Consider the following 13,204-nt stretch of genomic DNA (forward strand, 5'->3'; position numbering starts at 1 on the left):
AAAATAGCCTAATGTTGAATCACAAAAAAATTCCCATAAGACAGCCTTTTAAATCATTACCACTCATGGATGTTTCTCTATCGACAGCCAGCAGCTTCAGACTTCTGAAATCATTTTGGGAGCTAATGTTCCATATTGGAAACGTGCAGGCTGCTGGAATAGACACTCCTATCCATTGTCTGTGGCATAAAAAGACATCTGTTCTCAGACATGACATAGCATGGAAGTAAAACCATTTCACAAAATGTCTTTATGATCAATAGATCCAGTCTTTCAAATGAACTGGGGCCAGCATCAACACCTGGCATTAGCTGAAGGGCCATAGCTCAGTGGTAGAGCATCTGTGTGAATGCAGGAGGCTCAAGGTTCAATCCTCCATCTCTTCAGACAGGGCTGGGAGAGATCCCTGCCAGAAACCCAGAAAGCCGCTCCCAGTCTTGGTAGACAATAATGAGATCAATGGACTTGACATAAGGCAGCTTCCTGTGATCCAGTGTTCTGCCACACAGTCCAGGAATCACCTGGTGGCTGGGTCTAAATACCACTGTTCTCCCAATGGGGAATTCTAGGGCATGAAAATGGTGGCTGCCACCTCTGAGGCCTACCAATAGAGGAGAGAACCCTACCAGAAGGCTCATTGCTAAGGACACCTCAGATCTGGAGCTGACTCTGGAAAAATAATAATACTCAGAAGCCCTTTAATCTAGCCCAGAATTGGGGAACCTTTTTCAGCCTGAGGGACCTGTTCCCTGCTAGAGGCCAAATGCCAGTTGGTGGGCAGACCCAACATGACATGCTTTCCAAAACACTGAAGTCAAAAACTGGGATGCGTGTCTTCCAGGGCTGTGTTTCCACACGAGTCACGTGGCATGTGTGAGGTCGCAGCTCCCAAAGATGTACCGTATTTTTCTCTCTATAAGACGCACCAGACCACAGGATGCACCTAGTTTTTGGAGGAGGAAAACAAGAAAAAAAATATTCTGAATCTCAGAAGCCAGAACAGCAAGAGGGATCGCTGCGCAGTGAAAGCAGCAATCCCTCTTGCTGTTCTGACTTTTGGGATAGCTGTACAGCCTGCATTCACGCCATAAGACGCACACACATTTCCCCTTACTTTTTAGGAGGGAAATAGTCAGTCTTATAGAGCAAAAAATACGGTACTTTTTGGGGCCCGTGCTCCCCCAGTGCCTAAAAAGTGTGTTTTGGGCCCTGCAGGAGAAGGCCCACAAGAAGTGCTTTTTTGAGGGGGGGGGGCAAGATTGCAATGCAGGATCCTAATTTTATCAGGACAGTTGAGGGGTATGACATGAGTATAGCAAAAAATGTTAGTTCTACCTTTCTACAGTAGGTGTCATTCTACCCATAAACATCTCTCTCTCTATCTTGTTTCTACCCATACTCAAATGTCCCTATCTATGCAGCAAGAGGCATTATCAGAGCTCAAGAATGCTTTCTAGCCAAGTGAAAAACACCCAAGAAGGTTGAAGAACAGGACTGATGAGGGGCGTGACCTGAGATGGGGGGGGAAGGTTAGCTGGTGATGGGATGTGGTTTAGGGAGAGTCCCAAGAATTACTCAGAGGGGCTCCAAAGCCTGAACTTCCCTATCCCTGGTATAGTTCTATCCAGAGCCATCTTTACCCAGGGGTGCAAGGGGTGCGGGGCACCCGGGCGCTGAATTCTGGGGGGCACCAGGCGCCCGCTGCTGAAGCCACCTAAGCTCTTAACTATCTACCTGTTATGAAATAATAAATAATTTTGATCAAGCTAGAAAAACAAAATACATATATACCTAGGTATTACCAAAATGTATACTTACTGTTTCACTAAAAGACTTTGGACTTGGGCGCTCATTTACCAAAGACATTTGTGATGTCATTCACAATGGCGGCACTTGTCAGACTCAACAATGGCACTTGTCATTCTCAACGGCGCCGTGCACGCGAAATTAACTCTTACATCAAAATATTATGTTACGTATTGTATTGAGCTGCTATGCGGCAGCAGGGTCAGCAGCATCTTTGACACGACTGATGTTTCTCCTAAGTAGGTGCCTAAACAATACTTATAAGTTTAAGTGTGGTGGTGGTGTATACTTAAGTATAAGTGTACTGTAAATAAATGAGCAAATAAAGTTTGTTTCTTTTTCCTCCCTTCTTTTGTAAACAAGAGATAAGGCATAAGCGTGGTGTCTGACATAAGCATAATAAAAGTTAATTGGGGGGCTAAACTAAATTTGGGGGCACTGGACGGATCTTTGCACCCCAGCGGCGCATATGCTAAAGAGGGCCCTGGTTCTATCCATCACTTATGTCAGAGTTTGAGATTTTTGTAGATCACTCTAGATCATATGTAGGCAAACTAAGGCCCGGGGCTCGGATCCGGCCCAATCGCCTTCTAAATCCGGCCCACGGATGGTCCGGAAATCAGCGTGTTTTTACATGAGTAGAATGTGTCCTTTTATTTAAAATGCATCTCTGGGTTATTTGTGGGGCATAGGAATTCATTCATTATTATTTTTCAAAATATAGTCCAGCTCCCCACAAGGTCTGAGGGACAGTGGGCTGGCCCCCTGCTGAAAAAGTTTGCTGACCCCTGCTCTAGATCAACTCCCATCAACCTTGACCATTGGCCATGCTGGCTGGGCCTGATAGGAGCTGAGCCCAACAACCAGTAGAGGTTAGCCAGCCTAGATCTGCATGCTAAAGCCATGTTCTAGCTGCTAGCAACATATTATACAAGAGGCACTGCTGTTGCAGAGCAATTGACAGAGGAGGGGAATACAGATTCTTTTATCTATAGTCATCAGGGACAGCTGTGTTAGACACCCATGCTGATGATAGCCACAGTGTACATCCGTACTGTCTATAGTAAAACCTCTAGATCTAGATCCTGGAGTAATTCCCAAATTTAGGAAAGGAAACTAAACAATGGAAATGAGAAGAACATGTTAGAAAGTCACAAAGCATAAACATTTCTAGCAGCCTGTGTGGCAAGAACAGCCTTTAGGGAAGGTGAGCATGCTGGGCTTCTTTAAGTGGAGCAAAGCTTAGTTAGGAAATCCTTCTTGCATACTTCTGTCCCTCTGGGCTCCACAGCATGAGCTAAAGAGGAAGAGCTCATTCAGGCTCTTTCTAGTAAAGGGCTAGTCCAAACATTAGACAGAGAGAAGCAGCTGCCTGATACTGCAGATACTAGAGGTCAGGAAACAGGGACAAGGTGTCTTTCCTCAGTCCCCTAAATAAGAATCAGTGCAGTGGGGTGGTGAGTGTCAGACTAGGACCCAGGAAACCAGGGGTCAAATTCCCCATTTGGCCATGAAGCTTGCTGGGTGATCTTGGGCTAGCCACTGCCTCTCAGCCTAACCTACCTGACAGAGTTGTTGTGTGGATTATTTTGAGAAGGCAGGAAGAACCATGTATGCTACCTTGAGCTCCTTGGAGAAAAAGGGGGGATATAAATGCAATCCAAATTTCAGGCATAGTGGAGAACACGACATATTGAAATTAAATCCAGCTGTCTCAAGCAGCAAAATGTATTGAACTGGCCTTGGAAAAATTGATGCATTGCAAAAAGGGAAAACAGGCTTCGGGCAACATGCATGGAAACAATCAAATGTGATATAATGGCCACTCATAATGTTGTTGGAAGGCTGCAATATCTGCCCAAGCCACTTGTAAAAATGTGATGGGAGGAAGAATCACCTCTGACCTTAAAAGATATGCATATAAAGCTGGATTGTAGTTCCTTTTCTATGAAGAAACAACCTTTGAAGGATTCCAATTCAGAGTGAAAAGAGGTGGTCAAGTTCTGGAGGGAGGGGGACTCCATCATGTAAAGAGACAAACTGTACACACTCAAGCACGATGCCTTCCTCTGTCTTTGTTCTCTGTTCCTGGAGGTGAAAGCACCAGCCAGCCAAGAAAATCAAAATACAGTCTGGAACAATGGATAAGTCCAGTGTTTCTGTGTTTTGTTTGTTGCTAACATTTTCTGATCCTGTGCTTTGTGAAGCTATGTAAATATACAAAATTTTGAATCAGCTGCAAATTTCTTTGGCATCCAATGAATTAATTAGCAAACAGAGGCTGATTCATCATATATCAAATCTGCAACCACACAGCTGGATGACACTCCCTTTACCACCATCATTCCCTGATAGTTGCTGGGTAAGGCTCTGTGCTCTCCTCACCACCTGATTACCCCAAGATGACAGCAAGGAATTCCCAACGGTTAAGAGGCAAACATCTGAGCCCACATGTGTATAGATCCAACAAACTCTCTTGATATACAGGCAGCAAATAATCATTCAGTACATACAACACCATTGTAATAAAAAAGGTATAAGAGTTAAAAAGTCCCTAACTACCCAAAGCCTAGAAAAAGGGAATACAGCAATGTGCCACAGTATTCACACTACAAGAGAGGGAAAATAGAGGAGTACAAAGTCAAGGAGCCGAGCTGTGTGCCTTCTGCAAGAGTTAAGCGCTCCCCTTCAAATCCTATGCCAGCAACACAACAACCTCACACCGTTTCTTGGTCTGTAGTCCAGTGAAGCCTAAGAGGCTTGATCCCTGAGATCACTGAGAAGTAAAGAAGGGGTCCTGTTGGAGCGGTGAGCTAACAAACCATTGAAAACAATGGGTTTAAGTATACTTTGACTCTAGCTATCGGCTATAGAGAGGGCAGGGGGCTTCCTTGGTGAGTAAATAGCACAACATCAAGTCCTTTGAACTGTTGTTTGCTCTCTCTAGTGTACCACTGGGCTTTGCGAGATAAGTTTGAAGTGCAGAGGACACAACCTTAATTTTGGGAAGACCACATCTTTATCTTTACAGTTCCTGAGTCGTAAATTTACTTTACAAGAGAATTCCATTGACTGTGTGAAGGCCGGTTCCTGCATACAGCAGGGTGATAACGAGATATTTCTGGGAAATATAAAGATTAGTGCTCTGATATTTTCTGCAACAATTAAGGTCAGGATGTTAGCTGTTCTTTCCAAGACACATCTGAGAGAGGAGCTTTTCAGGAAGGGTACATTTTAGTTTCGACTTGTGCCAGCTGCACTGATGCCATGATCCATAGAAATAAAACCATGTGAAATGCCAGATTAGAACCCATCACTGCACAACAACCTTCCTCAACGGCCACCATTGTATCAACCAATGTCCACAGTATATGTAGCCATGATGTATAACCACTGCAAGCTACACTGCTATCAAGCCACAGTGCTTAGCGATCCCAGCACTCAGGCTGGTCGAAAGCTCTGATTCATTTAACAGAGACTATTCAATTACAGCACTGGCATTTTAATCCTAAATATTTGCATTAGAACACCTGCTGCAATGCTATGATGACAGTGAACATAAGGGCACTCTTCTGCTTTTTTAATGGAAATACCTGCTAATTATTATGAGACAGGTCAAATCTACATAAACAAGGAATGGTATGTTAGCTGTTTCAAAAGCAGCTGGTGAAGGTTGCTGCATGGGGCAAGAATAATTGGTTTGAAGATGTCATTTGCCATCATTATTAATAAAGGTATTTTTGTAAGCTATCTGTGGGAAATTTTCTTTCCATCTACGTGTGTGTGTGTGTGTGTGTGTGTGTGCACTATTATGTTGAAATAACCCAATTGTTGGGAAAAGAAAAAAATAAATGTTCGTCTTTGCTAATGTTGAAATGGGACTATCAGTGTGAACGTAAAGGACACACACTCCTTGAAAATTAGCAATCGGAAATAATTGTCCAATGCAGCAACAGCAGCAGGATTATGCTACATATGAGAAGGGCCAACACCGCTTACACCAACAGGACACCGGACACACCCCCTCCACCGTCCTTAGAAAATCCCATAATCCCAATTTTATTTAATTTTATTCTTTGGCAGATTTACAAAAAGAAAAATACACACCAATAAATAAATTTTAGAAAGGGGTAAGATTAGATGTAGGGACACGGGTGGTGCCGTGGTCTAAACCATCGAGCCTAGGGCTTGCCGACTGGAAGGTTGGCGGTTCGAATCCCCACAACGGGGTGAGCTCCCGTTGCTCGGTCCCTGCTCCTGCCAACCTAGCTGTTCAAAAGCATGTCAAAGTGCAGGTAGATAAATAGGTACTGCTCCAGTGGGAAGGTAAATGGCGTTTCCATGCGCTGCTCTGGTTTTGCCAGAAGTGGCTTAGTCATGCTAGCCACATGACCTGGAAAAACTGTCTGCGGACAAACGCCGGCTCCCTCAGCTAATAAAGCGAGAAGAGCGCCACAACCCCAGAGTCATTCGTGACTGGACTTAACTGTTAGGGGTTCTTTACCTTTACCTTTTAAGATTACATGCACAAAGCATTTAAAAAATAAAAAAAATAAAATCAAGATTCCTTGTACTCTGCTTCACTCTCCCTTTCTTCCCACCCAGGGTGCTTCTGCCCTCTGCCTGCCCCTCAGAGCCAGCGCATCATTTGGGGCTGGGTGGCAGCCTCTCCTCCTCCTTGCCTGCCTTCCAGCAGCCACTACGAGCTGCCAAAGGAAGAGGCCAACAGCAGCCATGGAGAGGCAACATGGTGCTCCCTCACAGCCTCTGCAGCTGCAGCTGCCATCGCTCGAGGCAAGAGCCAGCTCATCTTCTTCCTCAAGTTCAGCAGTGGAATCACTGGTGGGTTAAATAGGGGCATTCCGGGACCAAACCAGAAGCCAGGATGGCTTTCGTAATTCCAAGACTGTCCCTGGAAAATCAGGACACCTGGAGGGTATTCAGTAGACCTTACTGGCCTCCCTTGAATCTGATTTTGTGTGTTTTCTGATGGTTTGTTTTACTGAGTGATACTTTTGTGATTTTTAATTGTTTTCATTGTGTAATGTGTATTGGAGTTTCTGTTGTTTTAATGAAATTCGCTGCCTTGAGCACTCTATGTTCAGAGCGGAAAGGCAAAATAAAAACACAAAAAAGGCAAAGTGAAAACATTCGGGAACGGGGCTAACTAGGAATTAAACAAGAACAGCAAAGCACGCCAGCCCACTATTGAGGATCGTTCCCACTTCTCACATTCTTGGATTATTACTGAGGATTAATTGTCAACTTCCCTTTTTTCAGGAGGAAAAAGAGCAAAAGTCATAGTGCTTTGGTAACATCTCCCAAGGAACAAAGTTGCAAAATACTCAGAGGCAGTGAATGGTATAAAAGGAGCTTGTTAAAGCTCATGACTTTTAAACTGCTTTTGGCGAAATATAGTAATAAAACAATTAAGAAGATTGTAGCCTACATAAAATATAATATTTAATACCATCCATCTTCAAATATCCGATGTTGCAACAAGGTAAAAAATGAGCTTGCAAATTAATAGCAATGAATTCACTGACCTTGATTCCTCTCTACCTTTGTTCATGCAACACAAATTCCAGGGTCACATCCAGCTGCCAGCACACTACCAGTACAGCAGTGGAATTTTTCCAGAGAAATAATTATTTCACTCCATCCCTGTTCACGACATATATCAGTGCACATTCTGATGTACCTAATGATGAGAAAAGCAGATATGCTACTAAATATTTGGATTAAGATAGGCAAGGATGGCTCAGACTGCTGAGGCAGAAACAGTTTAAGCAGCATTAATAAATAAACAGTGAAATTCATGTACTAAAATGTTTGTAACCATCAGGATATGTCCCTCATGGTGAAGGAGTCTGTCCATAAAGAAGGATTTGAATGATATGGACTCTTAAGCGTTCAATGACATGCAGATGCACTGATTTCCTTCCACTTATAGCAAACTGGAAAATCTGTAGGTTTATGGTTGAACATTGGGAATATATTAGGATCCCCTTCTGATCCTCCAGGTATCTTCTTAAATGTTATGGATGCTAGGCAAATAAATTGCTCATTCTTTACAACAGGCATGTCCAAAGTCCGTTTTGGGGGCCTAATCCTAAAAAATGCTCAATAACAAAAAGCTCATGCATGTTCACTTCATCAAATCTGGCCCTCCTGCTTTACAGGAACAATGTGGGCAAAGTATGGAGGGGAACAACGTGTGAAATCTACAGCCACATCAAAAGGTCCATAGGTCCATTGGCTTCCACATATCAGGGCAGAAGGGGGGGGGAGAAGAAGGAGGAGGAGGAGGAGGAGGAGGAGGAGAACAACAACAACAACAACATTTGTACCCTGCCCATCTGACTGGGTTGCCCTAACCACTCTGGGCTGCTTCCAGTACAAATAAAAACAAAGTAAAACATTAAACATTAAAAAGCTTCCCTATACAGGGCTGCCTTCAGGTGTTTCCTAAATGTTATATAATTACTCATCTGCTTAACATCTGATGGGAGGGCATTCCACAGCCTAGTAAAGGATGGTTTCTTTCCTGCTTTTCACTACACACGCTCCAGGCTGGAGTAGATGAAGGGCCCAATAGTAAAGACTCTCTAGGAATCTGTTGGACTTCAGATCCAGTGGATTCAAAACCATCAATACTCCACCTCTGCTACAGTGGAGTCCCATCCCCCCCCCCGCCCCGTGTCACTAGCAGAGGTCAGCAGAGAAGCACTAACACACTATCCTACGAACTCCCCCCTGATCTCCCAAGCCATTGTTATCAGAGAATTTGGGTTTGTTCTTTACTTTTTTCCTTCTAACAATACAAATCATTCAACTACTGTACTTCAATCATGAATCCACTGAAATCAATGTCAAATGGTGCTTTGTACTCATTTATTTTTGAAGTCTTTCCTCTTCTGCTTAGGTGCCTTAATGTCATAGAGAAGATTCCATATGTTCATTAAAAATGTTTTAACAAAGAGTGGTAGGTTTGGTCACTAACAGCACAACCCTAACCATGTCTATTCTACTTTTATATAATTCAATGGGACTTAGTCACAGGTCTGTGGGTTGAGGATTACAGCTTTTGCTTTTTTCTCATACTGAAGAGAAACCTTTATTTCTTGATCTTCAAAGGAGAGATTTCAATGAAGTTCTGAAGCATATAAATTTTAAAAGTATAAGTCAATGAATCAGTTAAAAGTCTGATAGCTAATGTGGTTTTTAAAATGTAATCAGTTGGCAGTCCTAAATTTAAGGTAGTAATTCAAAAACTACAGCCAGGGGAACTATGCCAGTCTAAGTAGCCAATAATCACCTCTTAATGTGAGAATGTTTCACGCTAAACTGGCATTTTTGTAAATATGTATCTATACAAAATTAGAAACATAGCTCAAAAAATATCACGACTGCCTGAATTTTCTCACTGAGATAGGTGAGTAGGCTTCTGAAATACAATCATCCAATATTTACACCCCATGCAACACATGGGTGAGATTGTAGACTGGCTGACTTATAATGATAGCCTGTCTCTCAGGCTGCTGGCATTCTGAGATGCAGTGCCTGAACTCACCTACGGTAAGAACACGAGGAACTAAGGTCTGTGCAAAATAAGGTCAACTGCTGAACGAAAAGGAAAAGTTTGATGAAAACTATGGAAGGCTTGCAGGCAGAAACACATTACCCTTTATGACAAAGCATCGGGGCAAAGGAATCACTCACACAACAAATGTTACAGGAATTTGAAACAAACCTAGGAGGTTGCCTGATAACCAACAGATTTTGCCAGGCCTGCTCTCCCACCAGATGTTAAAGAGAACAACAACTACCAGACTTTTAGAAGACATCTGAAGGCAGCCCTGTTTAGGGAAGCTTTTAATGTTTGATGTATTACAGTATTTTAATATTTTTTTGGAAGCCGCCCAGAGTGGCTGGGGAGGCCCAGCCAGATGGGCGGGGTATAAATAATAAATTGTTGTTGTTGTTGTTTACAGAACTTCCTCACAGCTGTGGAGGAAGCTACTTGGGCGCCTGGGGCGGCGCACCCAGGGGCGGGGCGAGCCGCTCATAGGGACAGGGTGGGGCACACCGCGGGGCCTCCAGGGTCTGCCTGCCTCCTCCCAATCAGCCGCCCTACAGCTGGGGAGGCAGCGGGCAGACCGGCGCACGGAGCCTGCACGCGCCCAAGCTACCGCATCTCTCCCAGGAGAGATGCGTGGCTTGGGCGCACTGCACGCCCCACGGTGAGTGCCACATGGCATTTTGTCATCCCCCCCCCCAGTGGTGACACCTTGGGCGGCCCACACCCACCGCACCCCCCTTCCTCCGCCCCTGCTTCCTCATCTTTTCTTTTGCCTACCTTAGTACATTCTAAACCTGGCCAGGGACTGGTAGCCTTATCAGGCGGGAACTTTAAGGGAGAAATGACCAGAGTGAGACTTTAAGCACACTTACCTGAAAGAATCATCATGAAATGCAATTTGACCTCCTCAGAAGTAAATGTATTTCAGATAATGGTGCCAGAAATGCAATTTGATTTTGTATGCCACAATTATTCATGTTTATATGAATACTTCCCTCTGGAAAATAAGCCAGTTAGGATTATTATTCAGATTGCAAAGATGAGGTGGGCAAATGTTGGGCATGATCTGTTGGGAGAAAATGTCCTGGGGTGTCTGCAGCCCCCATTCCTCTGGACATACTCCGGAGAGCGTAGCTCTGGAAAAGGCATCCCCTTCTTCTCCAGGGCACTCCCAGCGACCTACACCAGCTGGTGTAAGCATACTATCCTTCTGGCTTAACCCAGCAAGAAGTTAGAGACATTGTAGTTCTAAACTACTAATTTATTTACAGAATATACAGACAAGCAATCATGGTGCTCGCTCTCAGATCCAAGAGAAGAAGAATCCAAAGCGTAAAAGTGAAAGTACAATTTTAGTCTCATACCGGAAGAAAGATAAGCCTGTCTTCCCTTCTCACGCTCCTCACAGACAGGCGTGTGAATCACACAAATCATACAATGCAGCTTCAGAGACCTGGTTTGCTAACATGATCCTGGGCACATTCCTAGAGTTAAGCACATTTAATTCCCCTTTTTTTCAGTCAGCATGAGCTAGGCCTTTAAAATACATTTTTGAGGGGAACTTAAGGGAAATTCAAAATTAACTATATGACCAAAATCTCCTCATGCCCTACTAAAATCAATATAATGACTTAGTTTTGACTAGGGATGTTGGAGATTTGCATCAGAAATGGAAATTGGAATGGAAATTTGCCACAAGTCACATGTTCATCCAAGGTCAAACAAAAATCACACAAGTGAATAAAAGTAGTATTCATTATGGGATTTCTTTCAGTTTGTAAACCTTACAAAATAATTACATTGTTTTCTGAATTGTTTGTGATGTTGCCATTCCATTGAAATGCATTGAAATTCATTACATAACTAGTTACATTAGCTAGCAGAGGTCAAAGAGTAGCAGAACAAAAGCAGCGTTGGTTGTTATGAACATGGGACAGGGTAGAAGTTGCTTCCTCCTTTCATCCCTAGTTGTGACAAAGGTATGTTCATTCATTTCAATGAGACTTTAGTGTGGCTTTCCTAATGTCAGCCGTCCCCTAATCTGGTAGGGGACGGACAGTTTGGACTACAGGCTCCCTAATTCCTGGCTATTGGTCATGATGGCTTTGGCTGATGAGAATTTCAGTTACAACATCTGGAGGGCACGAGGTTGGAGAAGGCTGGGTCATTTTAAGAGTGAAAGGAGTCCTGTAAACAGAAAGGCCTCTTCCAATTGTAAAAGGAGCTGCAATTCAGTTGAAGTTTTCATAAATGCAAGGTGCAATTTTCACCATGCTGTTTTGCAGGGACTCTGTCAAACCTGTAGTGCAGATTTTGAAGGCTAAATTAGCTTTGGGCAAAGGAAGAACTGGGGAGGAAATTGCCTCCTGCCCCATGTTTGAATTCCACAAGTAGAACTCTGCTAATACCTCTCCCAAACTAAACTTTTGGATTTTGGTCTGTGTAGCCCTAAAACAAATGTAAGGCTGAGGCTTGGGATTTGTTTTCAGCATGAATGTCAACTGTGGAGCATTTGAAGATTGGTGTCCTAATTCACAAACTGCATGGGAACACTAAAGTTCTGATCTGTGCTCAGAATTGCCCCATTCAGTTCAACAAAGAAACATGCTCTATCATGTCTTGAATGGAAAAATGCACATCTTTCATTGAAATCAGCCAACCCATTCAACAGATCCATGTAAACATCTACATGGAAATCGGGACATCTTTAATGATCTGCAGGCTGACAATGCCAGAGGGACTGAAACTAAGCAATACTTATTACATCAGCTAAAGGATTTTCCTCCTTGTTGTCTGAATGTTCCTCTAGCTTGCGATCACCATGAGGGGGAAAATAAACAGTTGGCCAAAATTTCAAATAAATTAAAAGGTATGGCGGTGCATAAACTAACAATTTTCATTAAATTATATGTGAATAGAGTCTACCATTTGGTTAGGGTTTTCTTTTCCAGCTTTCCATTTGTTTAATCTGACAATATTTAATCAAATCACTTGCAAGATATCCCTAATCAGTGAGAACACCAAAACAATGTAATGCTTCTCACTCTAGGATGATTACAGTTTGACAGAGGAAAGGGAGAAGCTGAATCATTTACCTACAAGCCAACTTTTTATGCCTGAATATTCTTTAAACGCAATTGATTGTTTCATATAAATTAAGCACAAGCCTAGCATTGTAAAAATTTCATCTCATGAGCCTTTGCAGGCTATATTCAAATCATTAAAGAAAAATTTTGATAGTTCACTGTTAGAACTTAAAAACACAGTGTGCCATTTGCTTTTATATTAACTGACACATATTTTCTTTTTTTTCTTTTTGAAGGATAGAATACCCAGTTTTGATCTTTCTATTTAACACAACAGTAACAAGAATCTACTATTAGCTTTTCAGTTAATTTTTAAAATCCACCGACAGAATCATACAACACATTCAGAAGCGCTGGGCACACTGCAGTGCAACGCTGTGTCCCTACTTAATTTGGCTAGTAAATTGGGACTCAACCTGAGGAATGCATACTTTCCCCACAGTCCTTTGTAGATGTTCAAAGTGGTTACAAAGAAAGTACACTGGGAAAGAGGCAAAACTCAGGTCCTACAATGCCCTACAGATGTTCCGTTTAAACATCTGAAAAGACGTCGCACATGTATGCTGTATTCAGACATGGGGTTCATTGCATTTGTTTTCCTGGTTTTAATAATAGAGCTTCTGTCCCAATTACTAATGTTCCTTTTACACGGTAGTACTTGTTGCATTAGGGACGCAGGTGGCACTGTAAACGGCATTTCTGTGTGCTGCTCTGGTTTCGCCAGAAGCGG

General features: G+C 42.9%; 1 protein-coding gene across 2 annotated transcripts in view; it reads right to left on the reverse strand.

Moving 5' to 3' along the window:
- The window catches only part of LOC308485760 (uncharacterized protein), a 233,316-nt gene that overhangs the window by 71,923 nt on the left and 148,189 nt on the right, over positions 1-13,204 (reverse strand). For both annotated transcript variants that reach the window (XR_013990699.1, XR_013990700.1), the window contains one exon: positions 7,353-7,507. The gene's annotated coding sequence lies outside the window, so the exon portion shown is untranslated. The remainder of the gene's footprint in view (positions 1-7,352; positions 7,508-13,204) is intronic.

Source organism: Podarcis pityusensis (genome assembly GCF_964106645.2).
Source record: "Podarcis pityusensis genome assembly, chromosome: 9".
NCBI classification, from domain to species: domain Eukaryota; kingdom Metazoa; phylum Chordata; class Lepidosauria; order Squamata; family Lacertidae; genus Podarcis; species Podarcis pityusensis.